This window comes from Corvus kubaryi, unplaced genomic scaffold (assembly GCF_017639235.1).
Source record: "Corvus kubaryi isolate FWS band 111438036 unplaced genomic scaffold, C.kubaryi_AGA036_p1.0 137, whole genome shotgun sequence".
Lineage (NCBI taxonomy): Eukaryota > Metazoa > Chordata > Aves > Passeriformes > Corvidae > Corvus > Corvus kubaryi.
The window spans coordinates 29398588-29415893 of NW_024580671.1; the positions used below are offsets into that span (position 1 = coordinate 29398588).

At 36.9% G+C, this 17306-nt stretch overlaps 1 protein-coding gene across 2 annotated transcripts in view; it reads left to right on the forward strand.

Annotated features, from left to right (window-relative positions):
* Positions 1–17306, forward strand: part of COG5 (component of oligomeric golgi complex 5) — a 178092-nt gene that overhangs the window by 13821 nt on the left and 146965 nt on the right. The window lies entirely within an intron of this gene.

The following is a 17306-nucleotide window of genomic DNA, read 5'->3' on the forward strand; positions in this document are numbered from 1 at the left end:
TTACAGAGCTACCTCTGGACAACAAAGGATTTCTCTCTTTCCCTGATGTCATCATTATTCATATAAATACCTAGACTTCTTTTAATGACAATAAATTCCTCATCTCTATATATGCTTGTATTATAATTTATGTCTCAGCAACTTAATCTGTTTGCTTAAATGATCTTGTGAATATATAGTATTTCAAGGCAGGCTCTTGAACCAGCCATAATGTTGCTCTTTTGTAAACTCAGACTTACTCTGTGACTAAGCTGTGCAGTCATAAAATGAAGGAGAAGGGATCTATTAAAATACAGTGTCAGGTATCTTCCATATATAGAAGTTGTTCCAGGAAAACATTGTCTTCCATGTTACTTAAGAGAGAATGGGCAAAGATAGAACTATGACCTTACTTTAAAGCTAAATAGTTCTAAAGAAGTAACAAAATATTGTCAGTTATTGAGGTCTAGCTAAAATGGAGAAAACCCTACGTATGCATTGTGCTCCTGTTGTGGTTTAACCCCAGCCAGCAGCCAAGCCCATGCAGCCTCTTGCTTGTTCATCCTTGAGTGGAGGTGGGGTGGTGGAAGGGTAAAGTGAGAAAACCCATGGGTTGATATAAAGGCAGGTTAATGAGTAAAGCAAAAGCCAGGCATGCAAGAAGAGCAAAACAAGGAATTAATTCACCACTTCTCATGGGCAGGCAGGTGTTCAGCCATACCCAGGAAAGCAGGGCTCCGTCACACGGGGACACAGACACCATCACTCTGAATGTCCCCCTCTTCCTCCCTCTTCCCCCAGCTTCATATGCTGAGCATGACACTGTATGGGATGGAATATCCCTTGGATCACTTGGGCTCAGCTGACCTGGCTGCGGCCCCTCCCAGCTCCTTGTGCACTCGCAGCCTCCTCACTGGTGCAGTAGGGTGAGAGGCAGAAAAGGACTTGACTCTGTCTAAGTCATGCTCAGCAATAACGAAAACATTTCTGTGCTATCACCACTATTTCCCACACAAATCCAAAACACAGCCCATATCAGCTACTATGAAGAAAATTAACTCTATCCTTGCTAAAACCAGCAAAATCCTTTATAAAGAGGGAGCAAAGCTTACCTGGGCCAGTTTTTTAGGTTTAACATCACAATACAAGATTTAAGGAAATTCAAAGAAAATAGCTTGTGAAGAAGTGTTGCTGGGCTGGAGAAAATTGAAATTAGTTAGGGAATGCATGATACTAGGTGAAATACAATTTGAAAAAAGTTATTTGGCTGTGCCTGGAAGGCCTCTTTGTAGCTGGTATAACGTAGGGGGTGGTAGTCTGGTCTTCTAAAGTGTACCCCAGAACTAGTGACATCCGCACAATGGTGACAGTAGTCTTGGACATGAAAAATTCTTCTGGAGACTAGAAATAAATTTGACTTAGCACTTTTCTAGGGTAAACAATATGGATCATACATGATTAAAAAAGCAAAAAAGCCTGGATAAAGCTGATACGTCAGTTAGAGTAGAAATTAGAGGCAATGGAATGAGGAAAATTACTTCTTATCTGCCTCTCTTAATGTGGTTTGCATTGTGGGACCTTGTCTTTCCACTATTCAGGTTTCTCTGTTTCAGTGCACTTTTCTAGTATTGCTGCTACATGTAGTACCCTGAAGTTTCCACTGAAAGGGAACACTGTTGTAAAGACTGTGAGTTATCTATGGTACTGCAGCTCATCACCCACTTTGTGTCATGCACTAATACAAAATAGTGCTTGATGTAGGGAGACAACATGGTCTGTGTTTCCCCTAGCTTTGAAAATATCATTAATTAGAGCAATATTATAATCCCAAATATTATATGCCTAGAAAGTACTGTTTTCCTTCTTGTTCTCTACTGCTAATGGGCCTATTTAGTAGAAAAGAGAGCATGTTCCTTTGTGTACATATATATAGCATATGCATGTATATACACATGTATATAATAGCATGTGTATGTATATAAAGATTTATAATATTCATAAATACAAATATGAACAATATGTATATCCATCTTAATGTATCTTAGATGCTTTTCAGAGTAATCTCATTGTTTTTAGTGGTTATCTTCGTGAATTCTGGGGGGAGAGATTAGATTCCCGAATCTAATGGAGAGCTTGTTTTATTGAAAATAGAACTTACTGCAATCTATTTTAGACAATTCAAACTAACTTGACTTTCTTAAGCAAAGGAACTCCAGAACAAATAAACTATTTGTTGGAGTCTATATAAAAGTGCTATTAAATAGTAGGACACACAGATTTATCAAGAATGAATCCTGTTTAACCAACCGTATTTTCTTTGTTGGCAGCATAACAGGCCTTGGGACTAGAGAGATCAATGACTGTCTTGTAGTTTGATTTAAATAGGGCTCTTGACACCATTGATTTAAATAGGGCTCTTGACACCGTGTCACGGTAGCAGGATCAGCAATAGAATCCAGATGAAAATGTCATTCATGCAGTGAATTCAAAAGTTTAGAGTAAGCTGTACCCCAAAAGCCTTCATCTGTTGTTCACTTACCCAGCAGTATATCAAGCGAGGTGGTGTTAGAACGTGTTCTGTAGCTGGCTTGTGTTTTCATTAATGATTTGAGTGATGTAATATGGCATATATCCTTATTAAATTTACAACCAATAATCAAGCAGAGAAGAATGGAAAGTATGTTGGGAAACAGGGTTAGAATGAAGGATATTCTTAGCAAATTGGAGATACATCTCAGCTGAACTGATTTTATTTCTCTTTCAGACAAGTGCTAAATCCTTGCAATAAATAGTTGTAGTTAAGAGGGGGAACAGGAGAAATTACTGTATGGATTACAGTTCTGCAGAGAGAGTTGATAGTTCCTCACAAATTGAGTGCAAGCCACTTGTTCATTTATTTTGTAGCAGTGTGACATTGTTGGCAATGAAGTTTGTACTCATCTTTATAAGGAAGGGTGTTGTGTACAAGGCACTTGAAACAAATCTTTTGTTCATGCTTCAAACAGTATCAAGTCCCTTTTGAGGCCCCTCATTGAAGGAAGACTTAGGTTAATTGGAGAAAGTCCTAAGTACAGCAACAATGATGGCTGAAGGTCTAGAGGATGGTCAGTGGGTGGAGGAACTGGAAGTGTGTGGCTGTGGTTTGGAGAAGAGGGGTCTGAGAGGGAGAATAATGTTCTTCAGATAAACAAAGGTTTTTCAGATGAGAAGGGAGTAAGTGGCTCTTCATATGCACTGTGACCAAAACAAGAAGTAATAGGCCTGAAATGAGGCAAAGGAATTTTTTTTCTAAAATGTTAGGAAAGAGTTCTGTCAGCAATGGTAGTTTCAGGGGAGCTATGAAGTCAGTATTTGAAGCCTTTTTAAAAGTGTTTTACACAGAGCATGTAACAGGAATAAAATCATATAGTCATGGAATAGCTTGGGTTGGAAGGAATCTTTAAAGCTGATCTAGTTCAACTCCTCTACAATGAGCAGGGACAGTTAGATAGGGATGGTTTTGCCTTGAAGTAGGAGACTCAGTAAGGTGATCTGCTACCAATCCTTTGTTACTCTTGGAGATGTTCCCCTTCTCCCTCAATTTTTGGTTGGTTTTTTTTTTTTTGGTTTTGGGATTTTTTGTTTGGTTGTTTGTGTGTTTATTTGGTTTTGGTTTTTTGCTTTGGTTTGTTTGTTTGTTTTTGGTTTTTTTGTGTGTTTTTTTTTTAGTTGGAATTTTTTTAATTGGAATTCTTGATGTAAAATATTCTTTACAAGTTGGTTTGTTGGGCATTGTTCCCAGATACCTCCTGGAATATTATTAGGACAGTGTGACTGGAAATTTCATGCCATCACTTCAATTCAGCCTCTTCTTATCATTCCTTCAGATGAAACAGATAAATCTCCTCAAAGACCTTCAGCTCAACCCTCTGACAGAATTACTTCTCTTCTGGTTGTGACTGACATTCACGAAACTTCACACAGTTCATTGTGTTACTTGAGTGCTGCAAAAACTGACCCTCAAAAGCTATGATGTCAGTCTGGTCCAGGAGAATGCAGTGAGCAGGAAAAAGGAAGTAATACTGACTATGTGAATGGAAGTGTCCTGTATCTAATTTTTTTTCCCCTTTTCTGGGAAAGAAGGCAAGCTGTCCAACTGTTTTTAAGAAAGATGTTACTCTATTTCTCTTAAGTTTTTTAGTATTTGGGATCAGTGATGAATATTGTTTTGTATGCATCAAAATACTAAGCACTACTAGTTAGTATTCAGGAAACAACAGTTCTAATTTGCTATTTTAGTAGTAAGTATTCACAGTAGTTTATTTTATACCAGTTAGCCATATCTGTTGCAAGGTGGAATTAACTTTACCTATGATTTCCACGGTGTACCTTATTAATTGAGTATTAAAACAGCATAAGTAATCTAACTAATACACAGTGACTTATTCTGAAGTGATTGCAGATTGGCTGACTGCAATATTTGTTCCTCAGGTTAAATATTATTGTCTAAAAGCTGTTTCATTTTAGCTGCTACAGTTTTTGCAGTAACATTCAATATGTGTTATGTATCTGTACACAAGTATTGCTAAACTTGCAATGGTAAACTGTCTGAACACCTGCCATGGATACTGTGGCAGCTCTCTTCCACTGCTGCCTTCTTCCTGTATCCTGTTCAGTGATGAACTTGATTTTTTTTCTATTCCAAGCAATAATTTACAGCGTAGAATTGCCAAGCCAGATCTTGCATTGACTGCTGTTAAAGTGAGGATGGACTTGGTTGCTGTCATGTCAGTGAAGTCTTTCACTGCTAGTACACAGAGCAGACAGATTTGGTGATACTAATACTGCCGTGCACAGTTTCTCATAAGAATCAACACTCAACAAACTGGAGGGAAAATTTGCTTTCATTGTGCTTTTGCTTAGGGACTTAGATGCCTTACAATTTGCTGCCTTGTGCAGTACCTAGTGTCCTCCAAAATAATATAACACAGATCTATGTAGCACAGTTATTGTTCTGTAGGGGTAAGTGAACTTATTTGATTAATAGAAATTACATGGCTTTGATTGCATGACTCTTTGCTCTGGGGTAATTAGTCCTGCTGAGAATGACTGAATTATATTACTGGCTCAGAGCCATCTGCATTAGTGCCACTGCTTCAGGTGGTGCATCTGCATCCATAGGAAGTGCAAATATTCTGCTAAAAACACTTTTCTTCTGTCTCCAGTGGTGTTAGCAGTAACACTGCCAGACCTTCACTGAAATTGTCTGGACTAAAAAATACTGTGCCTTTCTGTAGCTGAATGTAATCTCCATGTTCTTCAATTTCATCTTGTTCCTTTCAGTTGAGTTGTTTTTTATTTTGCTTTTTTATGTTTTTCCTGAAGTTCTAAGATGAAAGATTTTGCAAAAATTTGATGTGCAAATTTTCTTTGTAGTATTCCAGGCCAAAAAAAACCCCTTTCTGGTGGGAAGGTCAATTTTTTTCTTATTGACTTTTGAAATAAAGGAAAATCTTGATAGTATCTAAAAAGTTTATTAATTTGAACTGTTGACTGTGAAATACCAAATTAATGTGCATGTAATAAATTGACTTTCAAAACTTAATACAGTTTTTCATTAGTAAGAGGCCAATAGTATATGACCTCTTTATCCTCTTTGAGCAAGGCAGACAGAACATACAGATTTTACCATCAAATTGTGTTTTGCTGTGACTAGGATTCCTAGCTTGGAAACCTGATGTTAGACAAAGCATTTTATGTAAATATTTTGTATGTTTTACCTAATCTCTGGCATGCATTCTTTTTCTAGCCATTTCAGTAGAAGACATTAAATAATTACAGGGACATGAGAGAAAAGACTGAAGTTTGAGTTGATGCCAGAAAAAAGTCCTGTTACAATTTTGTTTTTCAACATACCCTTTTAAATTACCAGGGTTTGGAATTTAATTTTCTTTATGCATACAGTTCAACAAAAATAATCCAAATACAGTTGTGATTCTGGGATTTTTTGATGCCTAGTTTCCTTTAAACAACCATAAACAAGTTTCAAGTTTGCCATATGGAGTGAATTGTGAAAATATTTTTTTTAAGCATTGTAAGCATTAAGTTGATTTCTGGTATTGATGAGATTAATGTTTTAGCTGTAACCACTCAAAAAAATTGATTTTGTTGTATTATTAAGTATTTGGTAATTTTAGTCTCAAGTACATAGAAATTTTCGGGGGGCTGTATGTCAGATGTTTTAAAATGGATTTAGTATTCCGCTTTCTGTCGTGGTGTTAACCTGTTCCTAAGAGATATGTTACTGATGGCCTGGTAGCAAGCCTGTGTCAGAAGTTAATTATGGTGTGTTCAAGTTGCTTTTGCTGTAGCCGGTGGAGTATTTATAAAAGCTTGTGTCCCAGGCCCATCAAAGACTATTTTCTGTCTTTTGCTTTTTTCTTTCTCAGTTACAGATGTCCACACCTGTTGTTCCTTGTATTTCTGGAAAGCTTTACTCTTTCAAAGTCCTTATCATCTGTTCCCTAAATCTGATTGTTGCTATTTCATTGTTAGTATCAGTTATGACTATCATTGTGTGATCTAATGTATAGAAGTTTTGGTTGTAGGCCAATATTACATTTAGCTAGGCTTCAGCAGGTACGGAGTAAAATCTAGGGCCTGACAGCTCTTGATATATTTGCTTCTGAAAGTTCAGAGGACTCCAGTGGGAAAGAGATGATAGTGAACAATAACTAAGGAAGGGGAGGGGGGATGTCATGTACTGCCGCAAAGTGTTTTCTTCTTGGAGAGGAATTATTGTCAGGACAGCAGAATAACTGCACCCATAATGCAGTTGATAAGTTATTACAGATTTAAACTTTTGTGTGTATGGATAGTCACATGAGTACAAATAGCGTTTGCCTTGGTAGCACATTCAGTTCAGTGTTTGAGATTAAGCCAATACTTATTATTTCTTAAAATTACCAATTACACTGTAACTACAGTGTCTTCCGTTTGCTTTGTTAATATGTTGTAGTGCTAGATTTATCTTAGCAGGCTGTAGCTTCCTGAGAGCTCAGCGGGGATGCTTAGGGCAATGCGACCCAGTTGCATCCCGTAGTCCATTTTGGACGGCCCCGCGATCTTGCTCCGGCAGCCAGCAGCGCTACAACCAGTGATGGTGAAGGAAGCGAGAGGGTCTCCCTTGAGGGTTTGAGAGGACTTTAATCACACATTGCCCCAGTGATCCCCAGAGGCAGAGAGACCTCGAAGTTCGGGTGCAGGGGGGTTTTGTGAGGGGCTCAGGGGTGGTCCCTGGGCGGGCTTGGGGTACAGGAGCCAATAGGGAGAGCCTGAGGGAGTGGCCAGGGCTAGGGCAGGGAAAAGTAGGAGAACAATGTGAAATAGGAAAAGCAATGGGTTAACAGATCACCACAGTAATACATGAGATGGTCTGGGGTTTTGAGAGCTAGAGGATATACCTGGGGTTTGTAGTGGCACCTAATGCTGAAACAGAGGAACTTCGGAATTTTGAAAGAAGAACTGGTTGGAAATGAAGAATAGAAGGAGTGATGGAAGGAGAAGTTGTGGAAGAAGCTCTTAGCAATTACACCATCCTGTCTTTTCTCATTAATAGGCTTAAATGTAAAAGCTAGGTCTCATAGTTCTTTTTTCCCAGTTTTTGTTTGCTTATTTTGCAGTTAGTGAATTTAACTCTGTAATTTTAAAATCTGAAAACTGTACTTATATTGTGTTTCTCTAATTACAAAATTTTCCTTCTACTCTCTTCTCAAAGTATCCCTGTAGAGCAGAAAGGAATTATACCAAGCTTGTTTCTGTTTTGCTGTAAAGGAATATTTGTTCCCCACCAAAAGGATGGCATTCCAACAAGGTTTGGACCTTGTTTTTGCTTTACCCTTTGATCTTTTCAAGTGTTTGAACAGTAAGTATTTTTGTATCTGTTAGCTAAGATGTGTCATAAGAGTGGAGATATGAAAGGATATGAGAGGACCAGCAACACAGGCTTGTAGTTACGAACACTTGCGTCTAGCCAAACACAGGGTAAATACAAATTCACAGGAATTTTTTTGGTTTTTATTGTTTTGAGGCAGTTATGATTGTGTAATTAGTACAGATCCTAGGACATCTTTGAGTTTTGAGAAAAAGTATTGTTACTGGATAGTCATACTTTTTCAGTAGAACTGCATAATTAAAAGTAGAAAGAAAAGCTCTGGATTTCTGTTTCCAGGTGGCATACAAAAATTATCGAGGCCAAAAGATATCTGCAAGCTCTGTCTGCCTTTGAATCTAGTAATTTTTGTGCACTGACTTTAAAAACCCTTTATTAGTTAAAAAAAAAAAAAATTGACCAGACCAAAGATGAAAAAAAAAGTTTAAAAGAAGTACTTTTGGCTGAGAGATCCAATGAGACACAGAGGTTAGTAGTGAGTCTTTGAGAGATTATCTTTTTGCAACTTGTAAATTATCAGTACATTGTAGAGCATATGAGTAGATGGCACGACTTTGAAAATAATTTGCAGTATCTCTTATGTATTACATGAACAAAGCAAAAGTTGTATGTGTATGTTCATGAAGAGAAAGGCGAGTTGAATTACATCATTTCAAACAAGAAATGAATGCAGGGATATCAACAAAACAGATGTCATCTCTAAATTTGGGCTATATTCTTACTGTATTTCAACAGACATCAGAATTTAAATAAACAGTGAAGAACTAGGGTTCTTAAGTTGGTGACACAAACAACTAACATGGAAAAATTTAGTTCTGTAGTTCTATTTACAGCTGGAATGATACATCTGAAACAGTATGGATCCAGTGGTGTGTTCTACTCTGGGTGGAAGTTCTGCAAGGAGATGGCAGTTTTATGTTTCTGGCTAAGTATGCATAGGCACTGTCTGAGGCTCTGGTGGGAATTGGCAGCTATAATTTTCTCTGTTCCCTGGGCATTTATATACTTGGAAGTTCAATAGTAAACTGCAGGTTAGTCCTCCCAGAACTAGAGTAATGATCTCTAAGGTGATCAGACTTGGTGGTTTGAGTTCAGAGATGATAACTTGTCCATGGGAATGTATGGAGAAACATCACATGTATTTTTCCTGATGTTGGCTGAGGGTAGCTGGGTTTTGTTTATCTATGGCCAATGGTGAAATCAGCTATTTAGTGGTCAAAGAAATAACACTGAGCAGCAGTTCGTAATAACGATCTTTGTCTTTCTGCTGGGACTGAAGCATTTAGTAGTGTGTAACCCAGTGGTTCAACAGAAGAACATGGTTCATTCAGAAATAACATTTCAGTATTGTATCTCTGAGAAAACAGAGTGGTTTTTATTTCTTTTTGAACAATCAGATTCAGCAATAGAATGAGAAAGAATAGAAATTGATGAAATGGACTGGTAACTTGTTAGGTGACCATGGAAAGAAGTGAGCATTGGATTAGAATGATTACTAGAAGATCAAATAATGGTGGTAGCAAATAATTTTTGGAAAATTTCATTGAGGATAATAGAATGAGAAGTTTCAGTAGAAGTTCCTGTAGGTGCATATAGATCTGAGACTCAGCTAACAAAACCCAAAAGATGTTACTTTCACAACCCGCTGAATTAAACCAGAAAAACTGAATCATTACATGTTTCCGAAATGTGTGGAAGAACAGTGCTGGGAGCCTAGACTACTTGTCCTCTGCAGCCAGTGCTTAAAAATCACCCATTTCTAACACAAGAAATGCTATTTTGTGTTCTGTTATAATAAACAAACTTACTGGATTTGGAAGCCACTTGCTGCCAGAGTGGCAAGTTATGATGCATAGGGCGAACTGAGAATAAACCCAGTGTTCAGTGTTTCATTTTTGAAAGAGTTAATTTTCCATTGCAGAGGATCTTCTGTTCAGTAGGTGGGGCAAATGTATTTAGCCAAACTTGAAAGCTGAAAGCTTGTTGAGAAGGTTATATTAGATTGTGAAATACTGGCTTTTTGGCAATCAAGAAAGAGGGTAGTCCTGGCTTGAAAGCCTATTCTAATGTAGTGACAAAGCAAAGACAACAACTACAATTGGAAAGCAATGTATAAACACCACTGAATGCATTGCAAATTTAGAGTATAGATATGAAAAGTTTAAAATACTGCAAAATAATCCGTGACTGACTGGAACCAGAAAGACACCTATCATGGAATAAACGTATTCATATACTTGTTTGCAGATTGTTCATAAAGACGGAAAATAGGAGGATTTTTCAGTAAGTGCTATTGTTTTCTCTTTGAAGGCAGGGTAATTTGTTCTTCCATAGAGTAAGGATGCCAAATACTAACAAGGATGTTACACAAAAGTGCTAAGTTCCCAGAGACATTAGTTTGTAATTTCTTACTGAATGGGGAAGGAGAAAGTCCAGCTTGTGTTGTTCCAGCATTCAGAAGGAGATGGTATTTCTGGAAATCAATGTCAAGTAGATACAAAGCTACTCTAGAAAAATTGTAGACAAGTTGAATTCATTTGAAAGAAGAATTTAGGGCTGTAAAGCTGAATTAATGATAGTCAATTACCTTTTTAAGGAAAATATGTGTTGTCAAACAAATTTGTGCGTTTTGCTTACTGAATTGATTAAAGAAATTGTGTAGATGCATTATAGGTTTATGTGCATAAATTTAGATGACTTAAACTTTCCCTTAGGTTATTTTTCCCCATAGCAGGCATTTAAATAAGCCATATTCTTCTCACCTCACAGTTGCTCTACATTCTTAGTAGATAATTCCAGGTGAGCTGGAAGAGAGGAACGGGGGTAGGTAAAGCTAAACTCCTGTAAAGCTTTGGAATTGTACTGTGTCTTTTCTGGGATTGCTTTACCAATGTTGTTTCTGTTCTTGCATTCAGGCAGCTATGTCAAACAAATCTGTACTTGTGGAAATGGTGTAGGGAATTGTGCTCTACAGATAAAAACAGTTTTGTGGTTACCTGTGAATAAATGCAATTATACATGTCACAGTGGGCGATTAAGTGGGCTCTTTTTCTTGAAGATTAAGACTGTAGAGGTGCATTCATGGGGAGAAAATAAAGGACCACAGAAGGGCTCTTGGATAAGGAGGGAAGAAATGGCAAGAGCTAAGGACTGGAAAATGAGGCCTGGCAAATTCAGAAGTATAAAATAATTGAAAAATTTTACTATATGCACAATTTTGCTGTAATTCCTCAAGTAAATACTGGTTGTTCAAATCTTGAACATAATAACCAACTTTATTCTGTTAATTTCTAATTAAAGTATAGCCAGTTCTAGTTAAAAAAGTCTAACCAAATGGCTATGAAAAGAAGACTGAAGACTAATCTTTGTTCAGGCCCTGGATGGGAGCCAGTATCCCTGTAACTATTGCTTCTGTCTTCTCTAAAAGATCAGTGAAGGTGTTACCATATGTAATACAAAGTAATGAGAAGTATAGAGTAAGATTTCATTCTTCATAGGAAACAGCTTTAAGAATAGGCTATTTTCACAGGAATAGTTTTTTCTCTTTGTCACCCAACTCATGCACATAATTTTCAAATATTGTTTAAGCATTTTATCAACTCTTTTCAGTTATTGTTTGAAGCATAAAATAGTCCAGTTGTCTTATGTGTTTACCTTTCAGGTCCAACCTTCAGTTATTCACAGGCATCAAATATGATTACTGGCTTTGTTATCTTGAAGGTAGACCTTCTTCAGCTGAAAACCAGCAGGATCTCATACCTTTTTTCATGTAATCTCAGGGAAAAATGTGGAAACCTAACCTTGTTAAAAGAAGGAACTTACTATTATTTTGAGAACGTACTGTTTCTCTGGCAGGTTGTCTACAATTTCAAAGATGTCCCTCTTGCCCAGTTTTAGCAGACCTGATTTGTAAACTAAAGTTGTGGAAACTTTTGACTGAAAAAAAATTGGGACATTAAAAAAATCAGTGGCTGAATCAAAAATTTCCCACTTCTATTCTACTTTATTTAAACTGCTCTGGAATCTTCACTGTATGCTGTAAAACTGAGGCAAGATTTGTTAGAAGCTTCTGAATATATGAATATTTTAAAAGATATATTTAACTTGTCTTCATGTGCACTTTTTTGTACTTCACCCATGTTTAATGCAAGTGCAGATGAGCTGTATACCTCCGTTTTAAGAATTTTGACTGTATGAGGTTATATGTCCATAATATAATCTTCACCCACAGATTCTCTTCATAGAATCACAGAAGGGTTTAGTTTGGAAGGGGATCTTAAAGACCATCTAGTTCCAGCCCCCTGCCATGGGCTTAGATAACCTTCCACTACACCAGGTTGCTCAAAGCCCCATCCAACCTGGCCTTGAGCACTTCCAGGGTTGGGGGTTCCAACAGCTTCTCTGGGCAACCCCCTCCAGTGCCTCACTACCCTCACAGTAAAGAATTAGTTCCCAATATCTAGTCTAGACTTGCCCTCTTTCAGTTTGAAGCCATTTCCCCTTGTCTTGTCATGACATACTCTTGTAAAAAAGCCTTCTTGTAGGTCCCATTGGTACTGGAGAGGTGCTCTAAGATCTCCTGAGAGCCTTCTCTTCTCCAGGCTGAACAACCCCAACTCTCAGCCTGTCTTCACTGGAGCATTGCTCCAGGCCTCAGATGTCTCCACGGTCCTCTGGACTCACTCCAACAGGTCAACGTGTTTTGTGTGTTGGGGCCCCAGAGCTGGACACAGCAGCCCAGGTGGGATCTCATGAGAGAGAGTAAAGGGAGCATCACCTGCCTCTTTCTGCTGGCCAGATTCTTTTGATGCTGATGAGGCTAAGGATACAGTTGGCTTTCTGGGCTTCAAGTTCACATTTCTGGGTTGTATTCAGCTTCTCATCAACCAATGATGTTCACATCTTTTGTTTTGTTTGTTCTCATTCATTGATAGGTCTCACTTACTAGGTATTAGAGCTGTTAGCAGGCAGAATAATCTTCCTCATTATTATTAAGGTGTTTTACAACAGCAATGGTCACACTCACCTTTTGTTTTGTGATGATACATACATTGCAAATAGTGTTCCTTTCCCATTTCTTTTGCCTTATGCATTTTTTCAGCCCATTGTAAATGCAGCGTAGTGTACAACTTACCACTGATATTTGTAATAACTTACTGATGTGGGAAGCTGTCCTTTTTTTCCTGCTTATCCCTTCTTCTCTCTATTTGTGACAGGAATTTATGAAAAATATCTTGAAATAAAATTTGGAAGAAAACTGTGGTGCAGAGTAGCAATAGGTTACTGTGCTTTTTTTCCCCCTACTAAATGAGTTGAAATTGAATTTAATTTGAAGTAAAATCTCACAACAGATTGTGAGAGTTCCTGGTGCAATTAAAAGTAAAACTGTGCTAATACGGCTGCATTAATAGCAGTCTGACATACCCAGAGTGACAGATTTTACAGCAATGTTGTTTCAGCAGTGACACTGATTTGTTTATTAGATGTAGTATCAGGTTAAACTGATACAATATATGGTAGGAAGTCAGAGATCATATCAGGGTAACAGAAACCAAAAGTATATTTTCAAAAACCCATCTTGGAAGGGAAACGAGGGTGCTCTGTTTGCCAACAGCTTTGTGCTCTCAGCCTGCCTGCCTGCTTGCCTGACTGCAGTGTCAGGAATCAGAATGGGGATATAGAAATGCTTATATGCAATTTATATGCATTATTTGAATGAAAAAAAAAATCATTCAAACTATAAAAAAATAATCCGTTTTAATAATTTCAGGTTCTGTACCTACCACACAACTTTCACTGTAAATCTGCTTTTTCATTTCAAGTGAGTTTCTTTTCATTGTGTGAGAATTTCTTTGTAAAATAGGAAAAAAAGATGATACAGACATCTATAAAGTAAATACACAAGAAGATATTTCTCTGATTTTGCTTCAATTTATAATAATCACTGAAGTGTAATTTTAGAAAATAATATAAAGATGTCTAATGATATTTCTCTTTCAGTTTATTACTTTACAAAAATAATTAAATTGAGATAAAGAAGCAGTAGCTGAAAACATACTGTGGTCGTGAAACACACTCGAAGCATCCAGATGAACTGAAGTTATCTCACTAAAGGGAAAATTCAATAGCATATTTTAAAAGTATCACTGGGAGCAGATGCTTAACTTTCAGGTCTTTTCTTGTAATGCTTGTACTCTGTGTATACTTTGTACTTTGTCTGTAGGAAAAGAGGTGGTAGCATAATGCACACTTTTGGTTTGTCAGTTATTCTGTGTATTATTTGCTAAATCAAAAGCCTTTTCTGGAGTTGCTGTTCATCTTGTTCTCCCCTCTCCCCCGGCAATTTTGGCACAACCACATCTCACACTCAATGATTCAAAGATAAGTTCTTGTTATTTTTTTGGCTGTTACAACCTAAAAAATGAGGTTAGCCTTCTTTCCAGAGCAAGTGCATGTTGCCCTCTGCCTGTCTGTGGTCCTGATGGCCATAGCTGCCTTAGAGCACTTCCTTCTGCCTTTTTCCACTGGACCTGTACTCCTCACCTTCTTCATGTCTTTCTTATTTAATGCTTATTGGCTCTGAGTGATTTTGATTTTTCTTTTAGTCAGTTAGTATGTGGTTTTTTTCTTTTTTTTTTTTTTTTTAACCTTCCCCAACCAAAACAAAACCCAAACTGTGGGTTTAATTTTGCTTCCTGAATTGCACAAGTGTTCTATGAAGTAGAAAAAGAAGAAGGTAATTACAGAGTCGGATTCTTCTTTCCTCGTGGTGTAAGACAAATACATTCAGTGATATTATGGAAGAATGTGTGAAGTAGGAGTCCAGCTCTTACAAGGCTGGAAAATTTTAAGACAGAAGCTGATTGTCCTTAGCTATATGTTGGAGGTATTTTTTCTGAACAACAGATGACAGAAGAGTAATTTAGCGTGTTCTAGATTTTTTAATACTGCATTGAAACTTTGCTAAAGAGTGCTGTATTCTCTCCTTTCAAAAGAGTTTAATGGCAATTGGCAACTAAAACTTTCTTCATAGGAAACAAACATAATTCTAGAATATTCAACTATCAAAGAATTTTGATGATTAACACATACATTGGTGTTTAAAAGGAGGTACTATGTGCACTGCCATATAGTATGTGTAATGGCTAACACAATCAAAAATTTTTTCTGTCTGTCTGGTAAATTCTGTAGCCTTTCAATGTATTATTTAATTTAAAACAAAAAAAACCCAACAAGGGTGGGGAAGATAGGATGTTTAAGTCTATGTGTGGTGGGACACGGTGCATGTCAGTCCAGTTCAGTGGACTCTTACCAAAACTCCTTCATATAAATATAAAATAGATGCTGATGTTAAACCCAGCTTCTGGTGTGTATGGATAAATAATAATTATGTATGACATACATGTGTGTATTTATGTAACAATGAAACAAGAGACGTGAATTGATCTGATGTGTATCCAACTGCATACATTTTAAATTTAATATATTTAGAAAGTCCTAAAGTGACTGCTATTCCCCTGGCACTAATAAAGTAAACAGAACTTCTGACCATGTAGCAGTGCCTTGTAATTCATAAAAATTGTTGCCTACTGGAAACCAGATATTTGTTATGTATTTACATTTCTGTTTCACAGGTTTGTGATGTACTAGTGTGTGAAGGTATGCTTCTTGAATATTCTAATAGATAACTGGCACTGCACTCTGCTTATTTTGGTATTTTTAGTGTGGGATAACCTAATGAGGTAAAATTGAATGGAAGTGCATTTGCAGTTAAAAAACAACATAGTCAGATACCAGCTAATACTTTAGAGACAGAGAACGTGTAGAAATTGGCAGTGCTTGCTTGTGTTTCTGAGATGTGTTTGCTGGAATTAATATTTTTAGAGTCCTGTACAATTCTGCTTGCCTTAGGCTGAGTGGTGTGAAATGTAACTGAACTAATGACTCACTGTGGTGAGATCATTTTTAAGAATGTAGTGGGCTTCTTATTGTACAATACTATGGCATAAATTTGCCCTTTTTTCTTCAGCAATGCTGCCTCTTTGCATTTTGTTTTAGTCTATCTGTCAAGCACGCACACCTTCATATCGTGCCTGAAATCCTCTTGCGTCTGTAGGATATGTAGTGTGTCTTCACAATTTACTCTTTGTTTTGTCTTGTGTTTAATCTGTCATGTGGTACAGATCATGTATGGTTCTGTTTTATAGTGGCTTCTGTGTGTACGTAGGATGGCTCATATTCTTACTTGTATTCCTTCCTGCTGTATGCAGAATTTTCTTCTGCAGCCCTCGAAGTGTACTGCAACATAGTATAAGTCCCTTTTTAAAAAAATTGATGAAGATAAAGAATGGTAAATGTAAAAATGAACCTGCTTATGTTTGTAAAGGCAGTCAATGACTATGATCGACATAACCTTTACAACTGGGCTTAATCTCTTTGAGTGATTCCTAGGCTGCTCTTTCTCTGCTATGAAGTGCTGCTTCATTGCATCTGACTTTCTAATGAATGAGCTTTTAACACTAAATGTGTAATTCTTGAGGCTTTATTTAATTTTAAAAAGTAAAGTTATCCTGTCAAAAAACCTTTCAAGTCTGAAAGCTTTTCTTAAATGCTTTTTTCAGATAAGGACATGATGTAGACTTATTAATCTGTTCATTATGATTTCTCCTTTCCTTCTTTGTAAATGAATGAGTAGTATCTTTCATTTAAGAATGCTTTATTGGAAGATTAGTAATCACTGACATCATCTTATGATATTAACACTATACATGCCACCTTCTCTTCCTTCTAGTGTTCAAAATATAGAGGATAGCTTGAAAGGAAATTGAAGAAGGGGCACAAAAAAGAAAAAATAATAGTTTCTGTTTAAGTATTTTGGGTACATTTCTTTTCAGAAGTTATTCCCAAAAGATTTTTTAAAGTGGTAAATGTGGAGGTTGTGGGATTTAAAAAAAAAGCTTATTGCATTTACTTCCTCTCTGCAGCCTCTCAAATAAGAGGTAGGATTTCAACCCTTGTAGGAAATAAAGATAACTTGGATGAAAAAAATGCTCTGAATGGGTACAGTTGAATGCAGGTAGTGTTGGGCTAGTTTTCACAAACAAAGCCAGTGAAAATATGTTTGAATATATGTTACACAGTAATTTCACATAATCAGTTATTAACAATCAGATAATAAAGTTTCTAGGTAGAATTTGGATGATTATAAGTGGCTATTGTTTGTGGAATATGGAGCTGTAGTATTATATTTTGAGTCTTCTGTTCTGGTAAGCTAAGGCATGAGCCCAAGTTAACTCAGGTACTTTACAAGTATTTTTTTTAAGCACAAAACCAGTTTTGGCAAAACACATATGATTAATAATTTAGCGATGTAGTAGAAAAGAGCTTTTTGTTCCCT